Source organism: Clavelina lepadiformis, chromosome 6, assembly GCF_947623445.1.
Source record: "Clavelina lepadiformis chromosome 6, kaClaLepa1.1, whole genome shotgun sequence".
NCBI classification, from domain to species: domain Eukaryota; kingdom Metazoa; phylum Chordata; class Ascidiacea; order Aplousobranchia; family Clavelinidae; genus Clavelina; species Clavelina lepadiformis.
In genome coordinates, this window is record NC_135245.1 from 13,380,444 (window position 1) to 13,387,787 (window position 7,344).

General features: G+C 37.1%; 1 pseudogene; it reads right to left on the reverse strand.

Moving 5' to 3' along the window:
* Positions 1 to 3,196: 3,196 nt before the first annotated feature.
* LOC143463699 (U5 spliceosomal RNA) lies at positions 3,197 to 3,307 on the reverse strand (annotated as a pseudogene).
* Between the last annotated feature and the right edge of the window lie 4,037 nt (positions 3,308 to 7,344).

A 7,344-nucleotide genomic window follows, 5' to 3' on the forward strand; every position in this document is an offset into this window, starting at 1 on the left:
TTTTTGGCGGCTAGGTAATCGTCGTAATTACATTTTGCTTGGGATAGTCGTTCACAAACTAATTTATAATCGTTTTCGAGGCGAGTTTCTTCTTCCCTAGTTTCTTGCGCGATTTCTCTCGTGATTTCGATTATCAGGTCTTTAATCCTGTTTTTAATTTCCACCCACCATGCGGATAAATCTGGAATGAGTAAGGGGTGTAGGGTACGCCAGAGGGGCCATCTTTCTTCAAGCGTTTTGCGAAATTTGACGTTTTGAAAGACGTTTACATTATTTTTCCAGACTCCGCGGCCTCTTTTTTCTAGGGCGAAAGAAACGCAATTTGCTAGTAACATTTTGTGATCGGAGAGGGGATTTTCCATCGTTTGCAGACCGTCAACTTTTATTTGTTGGGATACATAAAAACGATCGATTCTAGATTTTGATGAACCGCTTTGCCATGTAAAATCTACATCACCATTTTGGGTTTGGTCATAGGGATCGTTGAGATCAAAAGCTTGGGTGAAGTTTTGGAGCTCTATTTTCGTTCTAGTACTTCGCTTTTTGTGGGGAGGGAAGCGATCTCGCTCTGGATCGTCGACAATGTTGAAGTCGCCCCCTATTATTAAAGGGACATTGGGGTTGACATAACCATAAAGCTTATGAAAAAATTCATTATTTTTCACGTAGTGTCCTACTTGAACGTTTGGGGCATATACGTTGATGATCTGTATTGTTTTATTTGCTATTTTGATATTTGCGGCAATAACTCTTCCCTCGGCGTCTCTCCTAGTTTGTGCAAACGTGATTGCTGGGTGGTTTATTAATATCGCCGTGCCAGCATTGGCGTGTTTTTTCCTATTGGCTGCGTTAAATATGGAAGGGCCAACATCCCATTCGTTAGACCAGTTGTTTACGTCCTTCGGATTGCATTTTGTTTCCTGTAAGAGGATTATTTGCGCTGCAAGTTTCTTGAGCGTTTCGAACAAGGCTTTCCTTTTAGATGCGTCGTTTAAACCTTGGCAATTAAAACTGATGATTTTTAAAAAGGTTGTCATTACAAGGGTTGGTTAAACTGGTTGTTATCAATGAGCGTTGGGGAAAAGACACCCGCATTTCATTCTTCAAGTGTTTTTTGCTTAAAGCTCTGACAGAATCTAGCGACGTTATCAGCAGGCTCAAATAGTTACTTATCTCGAGTTTGATGCATGTTTTACTGTCGACAAGGGTTTTTGTGCGCTTACGCGTGGGCATGGACCGATAAGCGATAAGGCTTGCACCTGTTTGTGTCGAATAGCCACGTGGGTCCAAAGCTTTTGTAAAAAACGAAAAACGGCTTTGACAAAAAAAAATCAACCTAAAATAGGAAATCTTCGTGTAAACGTAACTAAGAATTAATACCAAAATCATAATATTGCAATAGATATTTTCAATGTGTTGGAGATACATAAATAGGTTTAATATTATATGCATGAAGTGGCGTTCAGTTCGTGAGCATCTGGTACATATCTAAAATCACATGAGTCGCACGTACCTTGTTTGAGTCTGTTTGAGGATTTTATGTTTTCCTCCAAACATCGGCATTTAAAGTGAACCATAGGACAACAGTTGCAATATACCAACTGCTTGTAACTTGGTTTGGGCAGAATGTCGCCACAGTTGCATTTGATATTTGTTATGTCATTTACCTTGAAAACGTCCGTTTCATCAGCTTCTAACATTTCACTGTCGGTCGATTCTCCTTTCGGGCGCTGACCGGGTGGTATTGCGGTCGACAGTGTTGAGTCCTCACTTCGTTCTCGTTTGTCGGGTCTTTTTTGTCCTCCACTAGATGGGCATTTGTCGGTCTCAAGGGTGTCTTTGGGAATGTCGTCTAAAGAGTCTTCCTCGTCGCTGAATTCGACGATCGATCCGTCGAAATGATCTATGAGTTGGCCTTTTGATGTTTCTAATTTGGGTGGTTTTGTCTTGGCAAAGGGTGTTGAATGGCGGTTGTTCAGAGCACCCGAGTTGTTTGGCAGTTCTGGAAAATCTTCTTTTGAAGGTGAGTATCTGTCTGGAGATGTTCTTTTCATTTGCCTAAACGACACCCCACCGAAAGTGCGGCGTGTCTCGCCAACTGCCTTCCACGACTCATTTACGACGTCTTGGTTTTTAACTTTGTTTGGACAATCCTTAACGAAATGTCCGGTTTCATCGCAATAATGGCATGTTTTTACCTGACCTTCATACTCCAACACGAACTTGAGATGGCCGAAACGGATGTAGGATGGTGGTTTTGCCTCCATTAGGTCTTTCTTCAAAACTTTGAAGATTCTTCTGCCGTCTCTCATGCCTTTAAACCTATCTCGGCCATGGACTGCCGATATGACCAAACCGATTCTCTTTAATGCTTCTACGATGCTTTCTTGTGGAAAGTGAATTGGCACCCATCCAACGCTTAAGTTGGTATGAGCATCACCTTGTGCGATAACATTCATTACCTCTTTTGCGTCTCTCAATTTTTCGGCAAGTTTGATGGCGGTTTCTTTAGTTATACAGGCAATTTCGACATTTCGGCCAGGTCTTTGTACGATTCCTTCTATGAACTGCAAAGGAATTTTGGTTTTGTCTAGCAGGGTGTAAATATCGGCTCTTCGTAAAGGGTCTTTTAGCTTTATAGAAACTTCCCTATCTCGGTTGTAGTTTGTAGGTAGTTCAAACCGCCATTGCTTGTTTACTCTATCTGCATAAGTCTTCATCTTTTCAATAGTAGTCTGTGTCTCCATGACTATTCTGTAAAAAGGCGTAGGCTGCCTTTTGCTTGGCCAGCAAGCTGGTTTTCCTTCTGTCTTCCCGGTAGAACTTTAAACTGACTGGTTTTCTTCGGAAGGAGTGACTCAATAATACTGATTTGAGCGATCTTTAGTAAAAGGCGAAAGATTTACACGTTGAATGCGCTGAAGCCAGAGCCAGGCTTGCACCTGTTTGTGTCGAATAGCCACGTGGGTCCAAAGCTTTTGTAAAAAACGAAAAACGGCTTCGACAACAAAAAATCAACCTAACATAGGGTGAAAGGTTTTAAATAAAACAAATCCGCATACACGGGAATATTGAGTATGTCATAACCGCCGTGTAGTGACGCTGACCATCAAACGCAGCAGGCATAAACGTTCGTTTAGCATTGTAAGTAATGTGGCAAATTGCTATGCTTAACTTCTAAGTAATGAAGAATATTGCCTCGCCTTGGCGAGGTAGAAAAATAAACTAGACTCATTGTATTGCTCCCAAACACGGAAATCTTTAGTAAAAGGCGAAAGATTTATACTGTGAAGGGAAGCCAGAGTAATGAATCCAACATGCTGAAATATTACTAAAAAACAAAAATAACTTTGTGTTTGTGGTACTTTAGTAATATATAACATCATAGGCAATTATTGATAGTTTCATGGCCTATATTTTCGTTTTAATTGTGTTTAAAACAGTTTTAGTAACAACATTTCTTTTTTTAGATCACTCTTAAAGATAATTATCTTGCTGTAGTTCAGGAACAAACGTTTGTCAAACACACACTTCCCCGCTTAACCATAATTGCTCGGCCGGCGTTTGAATAAAAAGCGTGTTTCCGATAATTATTGAACCGTGACTACAGCGGCTTAAACTCACTCAGACAGGGGTGACTAGCCTTGTTGGTTGTGTTAATTGTTATTTCTTGGTTTGTTCTGTATAGGTAAAATAACAACAACAGTTTGGCATTGCTGTAATGCTGTGTACTAAAGATAAGACATGTACTGACAAGACACGCACTAAAATTAATGACATCATTATTTGTTGTTGTTGTTGTGCATTTAAGACATTCAATGTCAATATAATGAAACTATATTATTTCGTATATATGGTTTCGGTTGTTAAAATTTGTGTTTTTAATGTGTATAGAAAATATACATGTTATCAATAAGATATCTTTGAAAAATAAACAGCAAAAAAAATATTTTTAGTTATATGATGTACGTGTGAATTTCAACTCGGGCTCGGGCTATCAAATACTTGAAACCAATTTAGTCCACTCTGTTCTGGCCCAACCTTTAAGACACAAGCCGACTAAATAAGAAAGAGAACGAGGAAACTTGTATTGTATTGTTTATTTTTCGCCATTAACTGTGCGGAGCAAAAGTTACGATGCTAACAGTTGTAGATATAGCACAATAATATTTATGTTCACGAACAGTTAACGAGCAGATAATACAGTAATTGTTTTTATAAGGTACCACGAAGTGAAGAAACAAACTTTACATTTGTTATAAACAAAGTGAGACTAAATATTTTCGAAACTGGCAATGGATTTTCCTTGCATGACGGAAACAGACTGAACAGCTTACATGAGCAAGCAAACACAAGCGATGCACTGTGCTCATTATTTTCATCTTTCTAACAGTCTTGATTTAAAAACGCAATTAATAGTACAGTAAATAAGAACACTCATGGTATTTGATGCATTACAACTGAATGAAAACGGAGTGTATGACAGTCAAAATACTGTCAATATTGCAAATATTAACAGCCTACAAATTCATTGTAGTTTAGTTGAAGGGAGTTATGTAAATGGAATATCAAGCGATTTATTATTTTCTGTTAGTCCGAATGTTCCTCCTGGATATTTAACTCAGGTTGAACCTCGACAAATTATTTATGTGTCAATGAAAAATATAAGTCAAATTGATAGTATTCGATTTTCAATCAAAGACCAAGATAATAACTTAGTTGATATGAACAATGACAGAAAGATAGAATAATACTTTTGTAAACTCTAATCCTTAAGTCAATTAAAGACTTAAAGAATAATAAAAGTTCAAATTTTTATAAAAAAAAATTTATTTCACCACCCAATCTAAGATTGTAAAATTGCACTCGTACCTCCGTATTACATACTTTGAAATAAAAACTGACATTTTAAAATTTCGTGAACTTTGAAATTTTCATCAAAAAGAACAATGCACCCGTCGTCCCGTTTTGTATATTATTTAGTTTAATTCTATAACTGTTTTATGTTAAGTTACTAATTACGTAATTTAATTTTGGACTAGCGCAATTCAGTATAGTAAAGCCTTAGCTGGATTTTGGCTCTGTACGCTAAGTTCCAACATAATGACACTGTCAAATTAAACTTTATACAAATTTTAATCACAACGCATTTATGCCAGAACGAGCTAAAATCAGACAAAAATGGAAAGGTTATCATACGTTTCCTCATTAAAGACTAAACTTTGTCTAGGCTATATGTTAATAATTTACTCAAAATATTTCACAACAATATGCTTGAAGAACGTTAGTATTCTATTTGACGTTAATAATTTTGTATAAATAAAAATTTTGAATAAATAAGAGTTTTAATTTTTAGTTTTATTTGTATTGGCTTCACATAAATTAAAATCATAAAGGTTATAGAGCCAAACTGCCCCCAATCAAACGTTTAAGTTTGTGTTCTATATTCCTCGCAGAATGAGAGTTTAGATCAGCGGTTCTTCACTTTTTTCATCTATTCTGTACCGAATTACTTTTTTCAAGAAATTTCAGTCAATCCCGGTACTCTGCACTTTTTACGTGATTTGTCATATTTTTAGGAAGTATTTTTTTTCAAAAACAAATGTAAATTAATCGTCAATGCCAATTTTAGCATTTGTTGATCTTTATAAATCTAGAAATGTCAAGTAAAATTGGAAGCGAGTAACGTCACATATGTTTTGGCTTGCGAGTAACCTTTACCGGGACATAATAGCGGCAAACATTGCATTTGCAGCAGAATCTTTTACACAAAAAGTACCGGTATTGAGTACCGAATACCAGAACCGTCGCTACATTTTTTGCCAAGTACCGGTACCGTAATTTCGAATTCGTCGAATTCATATTGCAATGTAGACAACTTGTTTACAGAATAGGATGACAATTATGGTGTTATCTTAAGTACAATGAGCTTAAAAATGCAAAGGTAGATAACATGTTTACGAAGAAAGTTGACAATCAACTATTCTTCGATTGGGTGATTATTATGTTGTGAACTGCGAATGAGGTTATGGTAAGTATGACGCTATGCAATAAAGAGCGCGGTAAATAGCAGCTACATAATTATAACGTCACAAATTGGAAGACAATGGAAACAATGTGTTCCAGCCACATACCTTTGGGTGTTATGACACAATTGGGCTGTGTCTTACACTGCAGAATGCGTATCAAACACTAAGCTGTAGCGTATAGCCTAGTTTATATTCATCTACAACAAGAATTCTTTCGTGAGAATGATTTTTGTGTACAAAAGATCTATAGGTTAATTAGTTCCCATCTGAACTTGCAAAATTTCCCACCGGTTAACAACCGTTGGTTTGGATCAGTGGTCTTCAACCTTTTTTTGTGAAATCAACCCCTTTTCGGAGTTCTGGGTCAAAATCGCCCTTATGATTATTTTTGTACGAATGTATTTGCTTCTTGCGATACACCATATGTTTTGAAATTATCACAAAAAAGAAAGAACAATCCGAAACAAGTACAAATTATTTAGATACCAACATGTTTGAGCCAATGCAATCCTTGTGCCTGGTGCTTTTCTGCAAGACTATTAAACGATGGTCGCAAGCTAGAAAACTTAAGTCGTATTGCATTTCCCCCGGTGTTGTTCATATCGTGAGGATATTTTTATGCGATATTTATTACGCTTGAGCAATACATCACTAAAACCTTGCTCGACAATAGGAAGTCGTAGTCGTATGTCGTAGGAAAAGCCAATAATAATGATTCTAATCTCTCCCACCCTTCCGGAAAACGATCGCTGCACATGGCCCAAAAATCTGCCCATCCATGTGTGTTAAAAATGACATGACTTAGACTTAGATAGACTTGCTTCATAATCGTTGATACGATGTTTATGATTAATGGACGCAGGGGATTATGGTGGCGCAACTGCGCAAAACAAAATGATGCCATGGAAACGAGCAAATTATGTTTTGAAAGGCTACCGTAAGGCCAAGCCATTTCCAATTAACTTTTGAGATTGATGATTGGGTGTGATCGATGAATTAACAGCAGAATGGAGATTGTGGTGGAGAGATAGCCAAGAAAGGCAATAAACTTTTGAATGAATATCAGAAAATGTACCAGTAGCTTGATAAGTTGGGGTGCAAATTGAACTAGCCTAAACTTTTTAGAGCTATGAAAACTAAGAATTTGTTTCAAAATGTCACCACAAATAAACAAATATTTAACATATGTCGGCTCCGTATTTTAGTGTTCCAGTGCTGGTATCGCTATAAATTTGACTCATGTTTCGTGTTCCATACCCAGTGGAGGTGGCGCTATAGCCTAGCTTACAGCCACTCAAGGATAAGAGTTAGGGTT